The 20,746-nt window shown below is 48.3% G+C and overlaps 1 protein-coding gene across 3 annotated transcripts in view; it reads right to left on the reverse strand.

Annotated features, from left to right (window-relative positions):
- Nucleotides 1-11,870, reverse strand: part of ICA1L (islet cell autoantigen 1 like) — a 399,387-nt gene extending 387,517 nt beyond the window's left edge. For 2 of the 3 annotated variants that reach the window (XM_078680242.1, XM_078680241.1), the window contains exon 1: nucleotides 11,747-11,870. The gene's annotated coding sequence lies outside the window, so the exon portion shown is untranslated. The remainder of the gene's footprint in view (nucleotides 1-11,746) is intronic. The other variant, XM_078680240.1, reaches the window with a different exon arrangement.
- Between the last annotated feature and the right edge of the window lie 8,876 nt (nucleotides 11,871-20,746).

Genomic DNA, 20,746 nt, shown 5'->3' on the forward strand with positions numbered 1-20,746 from the left:
AATCCTAAAAGGAGAACAGGTGCAATCCAAGATGGCTGAAATAACTACTAAGACAAGGCAGAAATGTGATCAACCACTGGGAGCTCCAATGTCTTGAATTTTGAAGCAGGGTGAGGCGTGGAAAGCCTTTGTTACCGTTTAGAAGGTAGTGCAAATTAGAAAAGTCGGTAGTGCTCACCTGCCTGTGATGGCTACATTCAGTGAGGCTCACAGCGACTGTTCATCTAACTTAGGTATCAAACAGCCACGGCTGCAGGTCACTTCAGTAAATAGAAAGCCATGCCAAGTAGCACGGCTATCTATTTAGATAAGATTTTACATTACAAAAACGTAGAGATCAAGATTTCGCGCTTAGAGCCTGATCGGGTATTCACAATCACGAGATGTGTGGTCGTACTTTCCACGAAGTCGCAGAATGGCAGAAGCCTGGTCATGCTGCCTCTGTGAATGGCTGTATTATTTATTATTAACCAAAGGGCAGAACAGCTTCCTTTTAAAAAAAAGTTTGCGTTAATAATTCAGACTAAGTTCGGCACGAGCTTCTGAATACACAGTTTTAACCAGAGATCAAAGCTCTGGGAGGACATAAACCACTAATGTGCAAAAAATAATAGTTGGAGCGCTTGAGTAGGACTGACAAGGCCAGGCACCGGCGCACTGTTAAGAAGCATCGGCCAAGAAAGTCATCGCGATCACGATCGCTGTGATGACGTGCCTGTTGCGCGTTCTAGCAAGCTGGTCGCTGCTTTGAGAGCATTTCCCAAAGCAGCTTCTAAATGGCTCTCCGAGCAGCGCATGCGCGCGGACTCAGCGAGACCTAAAAAGGGGGGGTGGTGGTAAGTAGCAACACAGAAAAAGGATAGGTGGGTGGTAAGTAGCAACATGGAAAAGGGTGTGTGGGTGGAAAGTAGCAACACGGAAAAAGGGTGTGTGGGTGGTAAGTAGCAACACGAAAAAAGGGTGGGTGGTGAGTAGCAAAACGGAAAAAGGGTAGGTATGAGGAAGCAGCATGGTAAAAGGGTAGGTGGGTGGGAGGAGGCAGCACAGAAAAGGAGTGGTGGGTTGGTGGGTAGAAGAAAGCAGCACAGCAAAAGGGTGGGTGGTTGGGAGGAAGCAACATGGAAAAAGGGTGGTTGGGAGGAAGGAAGCAGCACAGAAAAGGGTGGGTGGGAGGAAGCAGCACAGAACAATTTGGAAGTTAGGAAGCAGCACGGAAAAAGGGTGGTTGGGTGGGTTAGGTAGCAACACGGAAAAAGGATGGGTGGCTGGGAAGTAGCAACACAGAGAAAGGGTGAGTGGTAGAAAGTAGCAAACTGGAAACGGGTGGGTGGCTGGAAAGTAGCAACAAGGTTGGAAAAAGGGGGATGGCTGGGAAGTAGCAACACAGAACAAGCATTTGCAATGCAATAGGTTTCGCATTTATTAGAGTTTGAGCTATTGGCACTGTAAATCACAAATCCATTTATTTATGTGCAGTGAGATAGTAAAAGGTTCATAGAGCCCCAGTGCTCAATGGCATATGATATTCCTGATGAAAGGAGGAAATCAGGCTATGTCGGCTGTCACCCTAGGATGAACAGGACTGCTAAAGACACACAAGCATTTGTTAATGCGTATAAAAAGTAAATAAGGTACATTGTATAGCTTGTGTGACTTGCCCAGAAAGTGAGATTTCCTGCATAAGGTTCTCCTAGTACCACTATCTCTGGAGAGGACACATTTAATGAAGGCAAGTTTCTCTGATCAGACTTCAAAACATCTGCCCAAGCCTGGCCCATTCTCTGCTGAACAGGGTCAATGCCACCCTTGGGGTGCCCAAGCATCACATATGATCGTTCTTTACGCCACTGCCCGATGGATCAAGCCACTAGTACATTTGATAGATTTTCATGTATCCTCAAAGTCCTCCATTTGATCCCCCTACCAGGTTGCTCCATGTTCACATTCTGCTGAATCACATGTAAAACTGTAAACTGTTGGCGACACACTTGAAGAATATCTTGGAGAAGAATGGGAGGGCCATGATCGGTCTGCAGTTGTCCCGTACAATAGTGCCAGCACAGGGTTCTTGAGAATTGGGCGAACATGGCCCATTTTTATAGAATATTAGAATCAGCCCTGATTCAGCGAGGAGTATATGCTGTATAGTAAAGGGAAAATTCCAACACTGTCGACATGTACGGATGGGCTTTCTGGAGAAAAATGAGCTATAAATCTAGACACATACTGATACAAAGAGGTTCAAGGAAATGCCACTAATGAGACTAATTTCTCTTTACACCTTTTTAATGTTACACCCCACTTCACAAAAAAATGCCTCTTTTTGTAATTTCAAAATTGTTAGGAGATAAGAGCGCTCTGGCGATCAGTGGTGGCAGTTTGCATTGGAAAGTGGTGAGGCGCAAAAACCGTTGATGTGTGTTGCATCACCGAGCGAGCTAGGCTAGTGGGCACGACATCTGAAAAAAGAGTGGGAAAATCATACACCCCAAAGCAAATTTGATGACCACAAAGCAATAGTGGTGGCATTGACCGGGAATATATAAACAATTGAAAAACACTCCACAATATGCAGAACAAAAATTGCCCAGTTACTATAGTGTGCAAATTCTACAGTGCAACAAGCTAGGACTTAACTATCTCACCTGCACAGTACATGCACGTTCTCCTGTCTGTCCACTCTCTGCAAAGCACCTGCCTGACACCCTCCTCCTACAGTCTTGCCATGACGACATCAAATGACAACGACGTAGCTGCTTCATTTCGCAACTTCCCAATAGACAACAGTGCTTGGTACCTCACACATTTCTTCATTCACTCATTCCCAATGCCTGCTCCACAAAGCCCAAAGACAGATTCCACAATCCAAACCACCGAACTTCCCCTAATGCCATCCCTGGGACCTGCAAGGGTTGGGCTGTGTGAGTGGGTCCTAGCTGAGTCAGAAGTGATGGAAGAAAGGGGAGGGAAGAACAGCGAGGAGCTCAGCCCCAGGCAGACCCCATCTAATCTGTTACCAAGCTGAAGAAGCACTACAACGCACGGAACACAATACAGTTGAAATGAGACACCAGGGCTGAAACCAAAAGAAATAATGGGTATCTGGCATTGCAACCTCAGTCCTGCTCGTGTAGTGACCCCTGCAGAGAGCCCAGAACATCCATCTTAATGTATGTCCTCGCACGTGGCGAGGAGCAGGTGAAAGGAATGGAAACATGCAGCTGCGCCGCCTGTAGTACGCAGACACAAGACACTCTGCAAACGATTGACACAGGAAAATCGCGAAAGTGAAAGCGCACCGCCGGCCATGGGGTTTCAATTATCGTGCCCAGACACGGGCGCGATAATTGAAAGCACATGTCTCGCAGTGGCGCGTGCGCACCACTCGTTTTCCTTATATACTTAAGCCATGGCCTTAATTACATAGGTAACATCTCTTTTAGACACCCCTTCCAATTTTTTTATCCAACTTAAAGCCCTGGTTATAATCTAAAAGGGTATTTATGGTTCACAAACTTAAATAAAACAGTCGGGTATAAAGATACATGTGTGAGGAGAAGCACTATATGAAAACATGCTATTATTAAAAGAACTGGGTTAGATATTGCATAACACAGCAGTTGCTTCTGATTGTAAGCGCTGTAAATTGGCGTTCCTTTTGCCCAATTGAAAAGTACTTAATTTATCGACCACGGAAGGATGAAAAGCACAGTTGGCCTTTTCATGGTTTCAGCTTGTGACCTATGGATCACATAAATTGAAAGCAACAAACTCTATGACAGAGGCAGAACGCGAACCACAGGTCGCTATTAACACGAACAAAATCAAATGACAGGCAAACATGGATACGCTTGTGTGGCATTAGCAGCGTTGGGCCACCTTATAAACGCCTAGGTGCAGCAAACAAAGTTTGATCACTTTTGTTTTACTTCTGTCGGTTGGCGCATTTGCACAAGGGTACAAAATGAGAAAATAAAGTTTGTGCTGTATTTTCTGCTCTATGATTATCGAGTACAAGCTGAATTTGGCTCCTTTGTAAACCTGTCTAACGCATTTCAAAAGTGGAGCAAAATGTATTTGCTTTGCTCCCCGTAAAACCAGTAGGAAATATTACTCATCTCTAGGTTTTGCGCTGGTGTAAAATTGAACGAAATGTCCAGAGTTTTGACCAATTTTGCTTTATTGCTTGATATTCAGGTGTAAATGTGGTGCAAATTAAGCTGGTATCAGCACCAAACTGACAGTCATTAGAAACTATAGAATTAGAGGATGTACCGGGGTTTGCCCAAGCTACTGTACCCATGTTCCCTGCGGGAACCAGGGGTGCTGAAGTCGCATGAGAGCGGAGTTCTAGTTTCCAGTTTGACGTTCCTTATGGTTTTAGGACTCACACCTACCTTCACCCCTTCCTTGCCCACCCACACACACCTCCCCCTCGAAAATGATTCCTTCTCCAGTGCCCCGTCATTGTATCACACGCAGATGCTGCATGCCCCTCGCTGCCTTGTGGACTCCCACTTCCACCACCACACCCCCTCATCCAGTCGACAGGAGATAAAGCGAGAATGAGTAGGGGAAAGCCAGGGGAAGCGAGGAGAAGCGCCGGAGCAATGGTCCTCCCCCCTGTGATGTTTTATCCTCGCACCTCTCCAGGGAGGATAGAGGAGACAGGGTGGTAGGTCGGTGCAGTGAGAATTAGCGCTATTTCTGGATGTAGAATATGGATAGATCAGCGGGATATACCATGTTTCTTGGCTCGGGTGAGTTAAGCCTCAGACCCGCCAAAGATAGCATGTAAGCGCGGAAAGACAGACTCTGTATTTTCTAGCCTCCATTTCTAGGAAGTTTATCCATGCCTGTAACCACAAACCCCAAAGACAGATCCCAGATGCGCCGCCCGTAGTACGCAGACACAAGGCACTCTGAAAACGAGTGACACAGGAAATCGCAAAAGCGATTGCTTTAGTGAAAAAACAAGCCCGCAAGAGGTACGCGCGCCACAGAAAGACATCATGTGGTTTCAATTATCGCGCCCGTGTCTGGGCACGATGATTGAAACCACATGGCCTTGGTGCACATAACAGACACCAATAGGCCATGGGCGGAGCAATGCACCTGCCTTTAGCCAATTGAGTGCTGTCTTTCATTGCAAGACGCATGCAAAGGCCAATAGCGGGGCACAAAAGGAATCGCACACGCACAAGCGTTTGCGATTCCTAGGTTGATTTTCAAACCCCCTCCAAGAGATCTCTCTCTGCACGGGCAATGCTGTGCACTGCAAAGCTAGGCACAAGACCTAAAAAGGGTTGGTGGAAATGGGGGATTGGGAGGGAAGTAGCAACACGGAAAAAGCGGGGAAGTGGCAACACGGAAAAAGGGGGTGTGGTTAGGAAGTAGGAACAAGGAAAAGGGGGAAGGAAATATTAACACAGAAAAAGGGGGGTGGGTGGGAAGTAGCAACATAGAACAAGCATTTGCAATGCAATAGGGCTCGCATTATTAAGCTTTTGGTGTTGCACTATTTAGCAATGTCAATAGTTCAAACTGGAGACAATTAGAGCTACATTTTCTTGGTTAGTGTTCCGTTATTTATATTTTTCTGTTTGAGAGCTGCATCAAAATACTGATCAAATCAATTTAAAAAATGAAAATACTGCCACATTTTTCATTAAACCTTCAGGCTACAATGAGATCTTGACATACAGTTTGCATCGGTATTCAGGCCTGAATATACCAAAAAATACCAATGTGGTTGATCAACCTCATGCCGAATATTCTGAAGAATTCTCCAGCACAGAGGTGTGCAAACACCCAGGCAAGCAAGAGGTCAGTGTGTGAAAACTAAATATACCTCTGGGTAGTTTTTATTAATGTTTCACTTATTGTTTTTTAACGTCGTTATGTCATTTGTGGTTATGCCTGCAAGCAAAACAACACGGGCACCACTTTTGTGTGATGTCTGGGTTAAAAATCACGAAATTTCACTTCCTGTGATGTCACCAGAGGGTTCAAAGGAAGTGTAATGTCTCTTCCACTATCTCTATCATGGAAAGCAGTACACACATACCAACACAACACAATATTCAATAGAGCCTTAAGCGTGATCTCCACACGAATTCCAAGTGTACTGCCCGTGTTCTCTATGGAGATTACTTATCCAATGACTGTGCAATGCCATAAATTTTATCTGCAAAGGCACGCGACGAGTCTTTTTAGTGCATAAACGAGGAAGGTATTTTAATGGTACCACGGAATACTTCCAGTTGTTAAAGAGTAACCGGGTTGAAAAATACGCACTCGTCAGATGTGTCTCTAGTTCAGGCGGCAGAACTCAGTTGCTCCAGTCGCAGTAGACGTGCGGAAGCAGCTGCACGCGCAGGATGGCAAAGGTGTGCAGATTACTGCTGCTCGACAGTTTTAGCTGATGCGAAACACTGTGCCAAATCTCTAAGGCAAAATGATTATTATATCCGCATTGAAAACCATAAAAGTCTTATTTAGCCTAATTAGAGAATGCTTTTTTGGCCACGGTACAGGGACACAGCAATTTGCCACGGGTAAAAACTTTCTTACTCCACTTTCGTATAACACGACCTCTTCTTGTCCGCGTGGCTCGGGTTACCCAGCTTTGTACGGTAGGTTATGAAAAGCACTATTTTGAAACATTGTTCTGCTTTTACATTCGGCAGGAGGTCATGCGAGTACTCCTTTTGGTTGGCTTGTGGGTTTAAAAAAAAAAAACAGTGGTGCGCACGCACCACAGAAGAGCGAGAATCGAAACCAGTGGTGCGAGCGCACCACAGAGGAGCAGGGGCTAGGGAGCGCGGCAGCGAGGGGAATGCGCGCTGCTGCGCTTGCTAGCCCCCGATGGAAATGGACGGAGCAAAGGCAGGACATGCGCCCGCCTTTGCCCAATTGCGTGCTGGCTTTTTTTTTTTTAAAGCACTTGAAAGCCAATTGAGCAGTGGAAAGCAAAACCACACGCATGAGCGTGTGAGCAGCTTTCAGAACCCCATACAAAAGGGCTCTCGCTGCCCGAGCAGTGCTGTGCATTGCAACGCAGGCGCGAGCCCTAAAAAGGGGGGGTGGGAGGGAAGTAGCAACACAGAAAAGGGGGGATGGGTAGGAAGTAGCAACATGGAAAAAGGGGGGGGATGGGAGGGAAGTAGCAACACGCAAAAAGGGGGAGAGTGAGATGTAGCAACACTGAAAAAGCGGGGAAGTGGTAACACGAAAACAGGGGGTGTGGTTAGGAAGTAGCAAGTAGGAAAAGGGGGAGGGAAGTAGTAACAGAAAAAGGGGGGTGGTTTTTAAGTAGCAAAACAGAAAAAGGGGGGTGGGAAGTAGCAACACAAAAAAGTTAAGATGAGAGGGAAGTAGCAACACAGAAAAGGGGGGATGGGTAGGAAGTTGCAACACGTAAAAAGGGGGGATGGGTGGGAACTAGCCACACAGAAAAAGGGGGATGTGTGGGAAGTAGCAACAAAAAAAAGCGGGAGTGTGAGATGTAGCAACACAGAAAAAGTGGGGGTAGGTGGGAGGTGGCAACACGGAAAAAGGGGTGTGTGGGTGGGAAGTAGCAACAAGGAAAAGGAGGCAAGTAGCAATACAGAAAAAGGGGGTTGGGAGGTAGTAACACTGGAAAAAGGGGTGGGTGGGAAGTAGCAAAACAAAAAAGGGGGGATGGGTGGGAAGTAGCAACACGGAAAAACGGGGGATGGGTGGGAAGTAGCAACATGGAAAAAGGGCGGATGAGTGGGAACTAGCCACAGAGAAAAAAAGGGGGGAGTGGGTGGCAAGTAGCAACACTGAAAATAGTAGCAACATGGAAAAAAGGTGGGTGTGGGAAGAAGCAGCCCGGAAAATGGTGGGTGGCTGAGAAGTAGCAACACAGAAATGGGGTAGGTGGAAAAGGGGGCTGGGAGAGAAGTAGCAACATGGAAAAAGGGGGAGGTTGAGATGCAGCAACAGAGAAAAAGGGCGGATGGGTGGGTAGCAGCAACACAGCAAAAGGGCGGGCAGGTGGGTGGGAAGTAGCAACACGGAAAAGGGGGGTTGGGTGGGACGAAGCAACATGGAAAAAGGGCGGATGGGTGGGAAGTAGCAACACAGAAAAATGGCGGATGGGTGGGAAGCAGCAACATGGAAAAAGGGCGGGTGGGTGGGTGGGAAGCAGCAACATGGAAAAAGGGCGGGTGGGTGGGTGGGAAGCAGCAACATGGAAAAAGGGTGGGTGGGTGGGAAGTAGCAACATGGAAAAAGGGTTGGTGGGTGGGAAGTAGCAAAACGGAACAAGGGCGGGTGGGTGGTAAGTAGCTACACGCAACAAGGGCGGGTGGGTGTTAAATAGCAATACGGAACTACTAAGTATCAACACGGAAAAAGGAGGGGATGGGTGGGAAGTAGCAACACGGAAAAAGGGGGATGGGTGGGAACTCGCCACACGGAAAAAGAAGGGAATGTGTAGGAAGTAGCAACATGGAAAAAGGAGGGTGGGTGGGAAGTAGTATAACGGAAAATAGGTGGGTGGGTGGATGGATGGGAAGTAGCACCTTGGAAAATAGGTGGATGGAAGTAGCAGCATAGAAAACGGGTGGGTGGGAAGTAGCAGCACAGAAAAAGGGTAGGTGGGAAGTAGCAGCATGGAAAAAGGGTGGATGGGTGGGAAGTAGCAGCATGGAAAAAAGGGTGGGTGCCTGTTTCGTGTAGTGCTTCCCATTGTGGACGTGTAGAGCCTCATGAAGTGTTGTTGCAGATAACCAGGTCTCTAATATATGAGCCACCACCTTTCTACAAACTTTGTGTCAGTAGCAGCTGTGAAGTGGATGGGGGCGAGGCAAAAGTATATGGCAAGGCGATCTCGCCTCCCCTCATCTGGCCCTCTGTGGGGGTCGCAAGTAGGCCCAGTGGTGCAGATAATGAGAGGGCTGTCCCGCCGCCCTGCCAGAGAGCCTAGTCAAGAGGGGACCTTTCAAGGCGCCCCCAAGTGAGAACCGGTGTCTGCAATATCCAGTTTTCAGTATATTCTCAAGGTGCTGGTGTGGGAGACACAACACAAGTCTTGTATATTATCCGTCCTCAGCAGCAGTGAAGTAGTAGGCAGCCGCCGGCATAGGGCCCAGCCGCTGAAGCAGGGTCCACCCCGCCAAGCAGTTACTGGCCCTGTCACCTGAACAGGGCAGCCTCCGCGGGAGCCTGACGCCTCCCCTGGGTTGATGCCCCAGTTGGGTCTCCGGCAGGCGTGTTTCTTTTAGGGCCCTCTGTACATACCTCACTACAGGCTCCTTGCAGACTGCAGCTCCCAACCGGCACCAAAGTCAGCAGTCTTGCCATGCCCCACAGCCAGCAGCCTCGCAGGATCTGGTGCCAGACGAGTGGGCAGGGCAGGAAGCACATTCTCATTGCCTCCTCGCCGGCCCCTTTGATGTAAAATAAGAGCTCGCATCTCGGCACCAGGCTTGCAGTCCTCCTCTACTTCGCACCAGGATCCTGGCAGTCGTGGATGTCTCTCCGTTGCAAGGAGGGTTTCCTACAGAGTGATGTTCCACAACACATAAGCTCTCCTTTGGCTTGGCCTCTCCGCACTACTCAGGCTGCCCACAGTCGGGAGCTCACGCAGCTCGCTCAGGCCCAGCTAGACCTGCCAGGCAGCACAGCACGTCCACGACTCACAGCTGGCACCGACATGGCCAATGTTGGTCTGGGCTCACACAAGTAGGGCCGCAGGCTGGTGCAATAAGGTGCTGCTCGAAATTACTTACTGGTGACTCCTGAAAATGCGGATAGATGGAGGATGTTTCGTTCGGCCAGCAGAGCCCTCTCAAAGAGCGGCCATCTTGTTGCTCTGCGAAACCACACCTCCAACACTGGGGACACATTTGAAAGTACAGGAACAGGATGCCAAGACAATTCTTGTGTATCCACTGTCTGGCTGCTGGAAAATCCGGCTTTTTGTTATACCACAATTCTGTCTCACCCATACTAGATTTTAGTGTTAGATGCGAAAAGACACTAGGATTGTTTAGAACACCACCCAACCACAACCCCTGCCCACTTGAAAATGGCTCAAGTGAGAAGGTTTGGCCCCGGGAACTTTTGGCTATGGTGTGCCCATATTTCAGTCCTACCCACTAGCTCATGCCAAGCATAAATTTGGCATCTCCAGGCACGCACTTCAGAATACTCTCTGGAGCTAGGGAAGAACAGAAAAACATTGCTGGGTCTGACGGAGAACAGAAGAGGACTGGATCTAGTGTCTATGATGTGATAGGAGGACTGGACCAACTCCCTCTTGTACCAAAGACAAAGAAGTAGACTCCAGGGGTCGGAAGGCTGACCTTAGTTCAAGCTATAGGGATACAATAAGCTATCAGAGGCCTTTACTAAAACTGCCCAACAGATGTGGTTCCTGTGCTACTGCGCCACTGGATTTAAGCTAGCCTGGCTGATGAAGGGTTATGCCCCGTAACCGGTCCCAGGATGATAGATTCTGATCCAGGGAGGACCTAGGTTGGCAGTTCGGGCTTGAATGTTCCCATGAGGAACAGGGTCAAGACTGATTTGCATATGGCTGGGTCCAAACTGGGGTAGCGTGGTGAGCAAAAGAACGATGGATTAAACCCAGATCTTTGTGACTAGGGGTGAATGTGTGTATTGTTCAGCATTCCGTCCATCAATTGTTCCTTTTGCAGCAGAACAGTGGCACCTGGACTGGACCCTCCTGTTGTCATCTGCTTGACACCCTAAGAGTTTCTATGTGCCTCACCGAGGTCCTGGGACTCTTTAGATGTGTAATAAAAGACTAAAAAGTTAGAAGGTAAAATCTTTGACCATGATGAACCTGGTTGGTGAATCCGGTCCGCACTCTACTGTGGTGAGCCTCATATTACAGCTAGGTCCCTGTCTACTGCAACCATTGACTATCACTGACACTTTTTTGCTTCTTGGCACTATTTCTACTGTAACAATAAAATGTTGTCCATATTTCCGGTTCCCCTCATTGAATTTTTGTCAGTTTGGTATCATTTGTTTATTGATTTTCCACCATTTTTCTAATTTGGCTGGGATAGTTATTGTTTTGCATTTTGACAATGCCCTAAAATAAGCCTATCTGCTCTGTGCCACAGCTACCAAAAAATTGAGCTTAAATTAATTTAGTGACTTTGAGGGGTTCACCATGAGAGGTGTTGTGATTATCCTTTGCATTGGGTAGTTACCCGCCCCAAATAATAGATCAATATCTTACAGTTCTTAAGCGCCGGGACACTCTTCGGAGTAGCTGAGCGCTATACAAAACAGATACTAACATAACATAACACAACACAACAGTCAACATAATTCCAACTTCCATTCGAGTGCTCTTTATATTGACCAAAGCAGGAGTCAAAAGGCTCCCATCCTGGTATGCATCTTTAACCTACACTTAAACAATAATCTTTTTCCACCTTAGCAATTTTCTTCATTATGAATTAAGCTTTTTGTTTCCGGTGAGTCTATCTAAATGTGGCCTTACTGCTTTTTCTAGTACGTTCCATGTAGTCAACGTAAAAAAATAAAATGACAAAGTATTATACACGTACTATAGTCAAATTTCTACACAGCAATAAATACACCCGTCCCATATTACTGGCAAATCATACACTATGACTTCCTAGAGAAATAACACATCTTTTGTGGACACTAGTACCAATTGCGATAATAAAATGTTGCGAGAGGCAATACAAGTGACTACCTCTCCTCTACTTACAAAGAACGTCCGTAAATTCAGCCTAGCGTCCGTTGTCTCTTATTAATTTTTTAAGAACATTTGTCGTAATTTCAGTACTTCCGGGTCGCATGACAGCCAGTCCGACGGCTGAACATATTCTTGTAGTCTTCATTGTAGTGGAAGGAAACCGTAAGGTGCAACTGGACCTGGGATTGGAGCATTGTCGGCATCCTAGCCAATCCTAGTGCCTTACTCGATATTTCGTGGTGCTCATTGGCCGTGGAGTCCCCATGCGGCTCTGCTGTATATAAACACTGTTACGTCCTTTTTCACCTACTTTCTTTTGTGCCACGCCACGTAGTTTGGTGCGGATGGAGTTTTGTGGTGGGTGAAATAAAGCGAGTGAGACATGGCTAAAGTGTAACATTTGACCCGAGGGGTGATGGATTGGATGGTCGCGGCACGGACAGTTCTTGCCACCCATGATTTTGGTTGTGATGGGGACTTGCGGCGGCTCCGGCTGGCAGCGGTTTACACTCGCGGAGCGAGCAGGGTTAACTCTGCATTGAATTAATGTTTAAGTCCTAACGAAGAGCCGCGGGGACCGAAGAATCACAGTGCAGGACTGGATTTCCTATGTGTGACGATACCATGGTTTCAATGTACTTATGAGTTACATTTAACTCTAAGAGTGAAACTTTTTAGCTATTAAAACAAAGCAATAGAATGCAAAAATATCTGAAATTACATCATTTTGTGCAATGAGAAAGTCTACACATATTTTGCAACTGCTCCAAGACCCATGAAATGGAAGGTTAACTTTTTTTTACTGCCCGGCCAAGTATCACGCATCAGGTGATAGATTAACGCATTTTACTTCTGGCGGCTGCATCACCGCACTAAAATACATTAGGCATATAAAACCTCTGGAGACCGATGTGTGTGCACATAGGCACTGCAGCATTCTTATAAACAGTACAAATTATTGTGGATGGCTCGGTGCTGCTGGCTGTGTGAGCAGCTGTGATGTTTTCATAAGCCAGGCCAGGAGGCTCAGCTTTGCTTGACTGCAAAAGTGTTTCTCTTCAGTGACGCTGTGCAAGGTGGTGGTTCAAATTTCCAAGAGGAAAGTTGAAACGACAACTTCGGCTTAAAAAATCCCCTGATGACAGTTGGTGCGTGTTCCCTGGTATTCAGAAGATCGCTCTGGGCTGGCAGTTGGTCTTCAGTTATGCTCGGACAGCTAAGGATGACGTTGGATTGTGCCGGTTCCTGGATGACGTTGGATTGTGCCGGTTCCCTGTCTTTTGTTTGTGGCGGGCCCCCTGTTTTTTGGCTAGTGGCAATGGCTTTTGCTCTCTGCGTTTAGACTTCAGCCATGTCACTTGAATCGGTTGAATTTGATGAGAATGACTGTGCCTGCAGGAGGCTGTTGTAGAGTTGGCAGTCTAGTGTTCACGCTACGTGAGGACGTAGCGTGAACGGCAGCCATTTTGGGTCACGCGCGAGTAGCGCGATTTGGGCTCCGGAGCTGGCGTAGAGAGCAGCAAGCTCGGCGCTCTTCGTAGGACATACAATGTTTAAATAAATAGCGGTTCCAACACACATCGTGACCTGTCATCATTGAGGGGAAGCTCAACTTCAACAGTGGCGACGAAGCTGGGACCCAAAAAAAGAAAACGAAATAAGGGTAACCCACAAGAGCACCAGGAGAGGACACCCAGACAGCAGCACTAGACCAGCACCACAGGAGGAAGCCCAGACGACTACGGAGAGCGTGGCAGAAGCGGCAGGTCTCACCAGCATCAAAGGAAGATCAAAGAGTCCAGGTACAGGGGCACCACTCACCCAGGCCTGAGAGGGAGGAATCAGCACAACCAAGAAGGGTGAAGTGGCAGGGAGACAGCCGGACAGTCAGGGGAATTAATTATAGACTGAAACACCTCTACTCCCCAATCACAGTTCACACAACTAATAAAGAGATGCCCAGTCAAATCTAGAAGGAACTGGGAACGGCTGAAATGCTGCAAAAATGTAAAGGCCCAATTCTAATAGTTTGCCCAACACCTGGCTAGATTCAAGAGTCCATCAGCCCTGATGGACTCTTGAATCTAGCCAGGTGTTGGGCAAACTATTAGAATTGGGCCTTTACATTTTTGCAGCATTTCAGCCGTTCCCAGTTCCTTCTAGATTTGACTGGGCATCTCTTTATTAGTTGTGTGAGCAGGGAGACAGCCACCCACGGCCCAACAGACACCAGGACAGCACACAGGGTTGCAACACTGCAAAGAGGGAGCCCAACAGGATAGGAGCACTGGCGGAATCAAGGGGCAGCGATAGAGGAGACGCAGGGAGTGCCCAACTTCATTCAGAACAGGGAGAGGAGAGCAGTGCACCAGGCAGCCACAAGAGCCCAAATACAGTGCCGGAAAAGCGCGAAACCATGTGCGCGCAAACATCCTCAGCGACGGCTCCAATACCATTCCTGCCCAAGCCGGGAGAACCCCTAATGAAGTGGGATGATTGGAGAGAGTACATTCTAAATTAAATTGAGGTCCTGGAAGATGAAAATGAGGAGGCGTTCACGAGTAAAAGGAAAAGAAGGATTTTACTGCACAACATAGGCCCGGAAGGGATCAGAGTATTTAAGAAAATAGTACCCAAGCCTCGGCAAGATACAGATGACGATGTCTTCGCTCACGCAATTGAAGAACTCAACGAGCACTACAGGCCAGCAGTGTGTGTGTCAATTGAAAGCTACAACTTTCAGCAGCGGAAACAAGAAAACGGAGAATCAATTGATGAGTACGTGGCAGCGTTAAAAAGGTTAGCGACGACGTGCAAATATGGCGCGCTCCATGATGAGTTATCAAGGACCAAATTGTAATGCACACAACAAATAAAACAGTACAGGACAAACTATGGGCGAGTGGGGACGCCACACTGAAGGAAGTGATCGCGATAGTTAAAAAGGCGGAATTGGCGAAGAGATGCGCAGACGCAGCTAAGAGAGAACCAGCGGTAAGGCCAATGGTGAATAAGGTGGATGAGGAAGAACCCAAAGGAGGGAACAAGAACACGGGAACGACCTACAGAAGATCCAACAAGTGGCTGGGGAAGCCGGGACCACAAGGGAAGCAGACGAAAGGCGCTAGGAATCCCTGCTACCGCTGCGGCAGTTCCGCCCACGAAGCGCATGACAAGAGATGCCCGGCGTTCCGCTCCAAGTGCATGTTTTGCGGCATAATGGGGCACTACAAGAAGGTATGTAGGCGGAAAGCAAACCGCAACACGGTGAAGTATGTGGACCAAGACCAGGAGGACACTGAAGGAAGATGTCAAGAAGAAGAGGACAGGGTGCTATGCATAGAGGATCAGGTGCTAGGAGTGGACATCAGAAGGTCGAACAAACCGCTACTCGACATGCTAATAGGCGGAGTAAAGATAAGCATCGTGGCGGACTCAGGATCGCCATACACGATAGTCCAGCGAGCAGTCTGGACTGAGAAATTCATGCCTCAATTGGGTCCAAAGTTAGAACCGCCGGACATAAGACCTGTCTCGTATACGGGAGATCGCATCCCAATGGTGGGGTATCAACCGTTGAAATTCGAGTTCAGTGGACGGAGTGCCGATTGCAAGCTATATGTGGCAGAAAAGGGCCCGTCAGTTCTAGGTTGGATGGATCAAGGAGACCTGGGCATCAAGCTGGACCCCGGAGGAGCAGTATAGGTAGTGATGACAGCGCCTGAACAATGGCTGGACTTAGAAAAATTGAAAAAAGACTTCCCAAAGGTGTTTGGTAGAAAGGTCGGGAAGCTGGAAAAATTCTCGCACAAGATCGTTCTCTAGGTGGATGCCACACCGGTATCACACAAAGTGCGGAACGTACCCATTGCACTGAGGGAAGCAGTGCAACATGAACTGCGGGAGCTGGAAAGGAATGGGATCATCGAACCCATAACGTGCGTGGAGTGGCTAGCGCCCCTGGTGGTAGTAATGAAGCCCAATGGCAAGGTCCGGCTGTGCGTGGACCTACGTGAACTGAACAAAAGCATCGTGGTGGAAAAGTTCCCGTTACCCCGCATCGAGGAAATGTTAGCCAAAACTAAGGGTATAAAATGGTACTCCACCATTGACCTAACATCGGCGTACCACCAGATAGCGCTACATCCGGAGAGCAGGAAGCTGACGTCATTTATAACTCCCTTCCTGCTCACGTCATTTATAACTCCCTTCAGATGTTACCAATTCTGCAGAATGCCTTTTGGACTTGCCTCGGCAGTGGCCGTCTTCCAGAAACTCATGCACCGCCTCTTTAAAGACATGGAAGGCATCCAATACTTCCAAGATGATATTTTGGTGATGGGTAGAGACCTGCGGGACCATGACACCAAGTTGGCCAGAGTACTGAGAGTACTGGAAGATAAAGGCCTAACCGCAGAGTGGGAAAAGTGCCGTCTTGGGATGGCTTCAGTCACCTATCTAGGACATGAAATTGGAGAACAAGGCATCACACCAAAGAAGGAGAATGTGAAAGCAATATGGGACGCTCCACCCCCCTCCAGCAAGGAAGAAGTCAGGTCCCTTCTAGGGATGGCTGAGTACTACAGGAAGTTTGTACAGCACTTTGCCACCAAGACTCACCACATGAGGCAACTCACGAGAGAGAAGACGGCGTTTGCATGGACGGAAGAGACGCAGAAGGAGTTTGAATGCATCAAGAGGGATGTTGTTCAGGCCATACCCCTCCAGGGGTACGATCCACAAGGTCAAACGGTGCTGATGACGGATGCCAGCGACAAAGGGCTGGGAGCAGTCCTAATGCAATGGAAATGGAAATGGAAATGGATGTGCATTTGTAAAGCGCGATTTGTTGCCCAGGGGCGTCCAAGCGCTACAAGATAATAGGGGGGGCCTCATGGAGTGGCTGACTGGGGATTAGTAGGGAAGATCGAAGAGGAAAGTTTTGAGTTGCTTTCGGAATGAAGAGTGGTTGGAGTTGGCTCTAAGATGGAGGGGGAGAGCATTCCAGGTCTTGGCTGCATTGTAGGCGAACGTCCTACCGCCCGACCTGGTCTTTTTTATTCTGAGGGGAGTAGCTAAGAAGGTCTGGCTAGACCGGAGGATTCTGGTAGGTACATAATGAGTGACTAGATCCCGGGTGAGCATGGGACCCTTGTCCCAAAAGGCCTGATGAGCAATGCACATGGCTTTGAAATGAATTCTTTGGCGTACTGGCAGCCAATGAAGGTTGACCAGACCGGACCTGACTGATTGTCTGCGAGGGAGTTCGAGCAATAGACGGGCCGCACAGTTCTGCACTGTCTGGAGTCTGCGTAGGGTGTAGTCTGGGGCACCCAGGTATAACACATTGTTGAAATCCAGGCGGGACTGTATTAAACCCTGTATTGCTACCTGCTTGGCTTCCATAGGGAGGAGAGGCAAGATTTTCTTAAGCATTTTAAGGAGGCCAAAACAGGTTGCAGAAAGTTTTGTGGCTTGGGTCTTAAATGAAAGGGAGCTGTCCAGCCGTACCCCAAGGCTCTTGATGTTGTCCTTAGGTGCTGGAGGGGGGCCTAGATCAGCGGGCCACAGGGAGTTGAGGAGAAGGGGGTCGGCGGGGCCCAGAAGCATCAGCTCTGTTTTGTCCCCATTCAGTTTGAGGGATGATAGGGACATCCATCTTTTTACTTCTTTTAGGCAGTCTCTAAGTCCGCATGCCGCAGGTGGGTTATCTACCTGCACCAGAGAGACCACCAACTGTGTGTCGTCCGCGTAAGAGATGATCTTGATCCCAAAACGGCGGACGACATCGGCCAGTGGCCTCATATAGATGTTAAAAAGGGCAGGACTTAAAGAGGAGCCTTGAGGGACTCCACACTTCAGTGGTCTGCTGGTGGACACCACCTCACCGTCAAAGACTCGGAAGGATCTGTCCTCCAGGAAGGATTTAAACCAGAGCCAGGCTTTGTTCTTAATTCCAACCCTGGACATACGGTGCAGCAAGGTGTCATGGCTGACCGTGTCGAAGGCTGCACTGAGATCAAGGAGGATCACTGCCACCGATCCTCCCTGATCCAGGATTTTTCTGGATTCCTCAGAGACCATGAGGAGGACCGTCTCGGTCCCGTGTTTGGGTCTGAAACCCGTCTGGGTGACATCTAACAATTGGGAGTCTTCTAAGAAATTTACCAGATGGTGGTTAATATATTTTTCTAAGATTTTGCTCACCCACGGGAGCAGGGAGATGGGCCGATAATTGCTAAAGTCCGATGGTTCTAAATTAGGCTTTTTTAATAGTGAGCGGACCATGGCTCGTTTCCAGGCTGAAGGAACTGTGCTGGAGGTTATCGATGCATTGAGTACATCCCTGATGATTGGGAGTGTAATTTGGGATGCTGACATTAAGATATCTGGTGGGGCTGGATCGTCAGGTGAGCCGGTTTTTACTTTCCGAGCTATGGTTTCTAGAGTGGCAAAATCCACAGGAGGGAAGTGATCCAGAGTAGGTTGTGGCTGAGGGGAGAGGGTAGATAGAGCTGCGTTGGACTGGGCAAGGGAGGTGATATTGCTGGGGGGAAAGGTAGAGTAGATGTTATTAACTTTTTGATGAAAAAACTCAGCAATATCGTTGCAGTGGGTTATAGATTTTGTATCGTGCAAGCTAGGAGGGGGTTTGGTTAGTTTTTTAAAATGTGGAATATTTCTTTGGGTTTTGATTTAGCAAGGAGGATTTTATTAGAGAAATAAGTGGTCTGGGCAATTTTGATTTCAGTTTTGTATTCTCTGATTGACTCTCGATAACAAATTTTGCTTTCTGGTGAGTAGTCTACACGCCAATGTCTTTCGTTTTTTCTACATTGGCGTTTCTTGTCCCTGAGAGCCTCCGTATACCAGGGAGCCGTTTTATGGGCGCGTTTTAGCGTAATTTTATTTTTGGGGAGGATGTTTTCGAGTGTTTGCGTGATCCAGTCAGCATAGGCCTGATTGGCTAGGCCAGGATCCTCATTGTAAAGGGATTGGTTGGTGGCAAGCTTGGCAGCCCAGTCGTCAACTGAAAGGCGGGACCAAGCTCGGGTAAGTTTTGTGGTGGGTCCAGTCTGCAGAGGCTTAAACGTGGTCCATGTGAAAGGCACAAGGACCCCGGAGGAGCAGTATAGGTAGTGATGACAGCGCCTGAACAATGGCTGGACTTAGAAAAATTGAAAAAAGACTTCCCAAAGGTGTTTGGTAGAAAGGTCGGGAAGCTGGAAAAATTCTCGCACAAGATCGTTCTCTAGGTGGATGCCACACCGGTATCACACAAAGTGCGGAACGTACCCATTGCACTGAGGGAAGCAGTGCAACATGAACTGCGGGAGCTGGAAAGGAATGGGATCATCGAACCCATAACGTGCGTGGAGTGGCTAGCGCCCCTGGTGGTAGTAATGAAGCCCAATGGCAAGGTCCGGCTGTGCGTGGACCTACGTGAACTGAACAAAAGCATCGTGGTGGAAAAGTTCCCGTTACCCCGCATCGAGGAAATGTTAGCCAAAACTAAGGGTATAAAATGGTACTCCACCATTGACCTAACATCGGCGTACCACCAGATAGCGCTACATCCGGAGAGCAGGAAGCTGACGTCATTTATAACTCCCTTCCTGCTCACGTCATTTATAACTCCCTTCAGATGTTACCAATTCTGCAGAATGCCTTTTGGACTTGCCTCGGCAGTGGCCGTCTTCCAGAAACTCATGCACCGCCTCTTTAAAGACATGGAAGGCATCCAATACTTCCAAGATGATATTTTGGTGATGGGTAGAGACCTGCGGGACCATGACACCAAGTTGGCCAGAGTACTGAGAGTACTGGAAGATAAAGGCCTAACCGCAGAGTGGGAAAAGTGCCGTCTTGGGATGGCTTCAGTCACCTATCTAGGACATGAAATTGGAGAACAAGGCATCACACCAAAGAAGGAGAATGTGAAAGCAATATGGGACGCTCCACCCCCCTCCAGCAAGGAAGAAGTCAGGTCCCTTCTAGGGATGGCTGAGTACTACAGGAAGTTTGTACAGCACTTTGCCACCAAGACTCACCACATGAGGCAACTCACGAGAGAGAAGACGGCGTTTGCATGGACGGAAGAGACGCAGAAGGAGTTTGAATGCATCAAGAGGGATGTTGTTCAGGCCATACCCCTCCAGGGGTACGATCCACAAGGTCAAACGGTGCTGATGACGGATGCCAGCGACAAAGGGCTGGGAGCAGTCCTAATGCAATGGAAATGGAAATGGAAATGGATGTGCATTTGTAAAGCGCGATTTGTTGCCCAGGGGCGTCCAAGCGCTACAAGATAATAGGGGGGGCCTCATGGAGTGGCTGACTGGCGATTAGTAGGGAAGATCGAAGAGGAAAGTTTTGAGTTGCTTTCGGAATGAAGAGTGGTTGGAGTTGGCTCTAAGATGGAGGGGGAGAGCATTCCAGGTCTTGGCTGCATTGTAGGCGAACGTCCTACCGCCCGACCTGGTCTTTTTTATTCTGAGGGGAGTAGCTAAGAAGGTCTGGCTAGACCGGAGGATTCTGGTAGGTACATAATGAGTGACTAGATCCCGGGTGAGCATGGGACCCTTGTCCCAAAAGGCCTGATGAGCAATGCACATGGCTTTGAAATGAATTCTTTGGCGTACTGGCAGCCAATGAAGGTTGACCAGACCGGACCTGACTGATTGTCTGCGAGGGAGTTCGAGCAATAGACGGGCCGCACAGTTCTGCACTGTCTGGAGTCTGCGTAGGGTGTAGTCTGGGGCACCCAGGTATAACACATTGTTGAAATCCAGGCGGGACTGTATTAAACCCTGTATTGCTACCTGCTTGGCTTCCATAGGGAGGAGAGGCAAGATTTTCTTAAGCATTTTAAGGAGGCCAAAACAGGTTGCAGAAAGTTTTGTGGCTTGGGTCTTAAATGAAAGGGAGCTGTCCAGCCGTACCCCAAGGCTCTTGATGTTGTCCTTAGGTGCTGGAGGGGGGCCTAGATCAGCGGGCCACAGGGAGTTGAGG

The sequence above is a fragment of the Lissotriton helveticus genome, chromosome 3_1 (genome assembly GCF_964261635.1).
Source record: "Lissotriton helveticus chromosome 3_1, aLisHel1.1, whole genome shotgun sequence".
In the NCBI taxonomy this organism is placed as follows: Eukaryota; Metazoa; Chordata; class Amphibia; order Caudata; family Salamandridae; genus Lissotriton; species Lissotriton helveticus.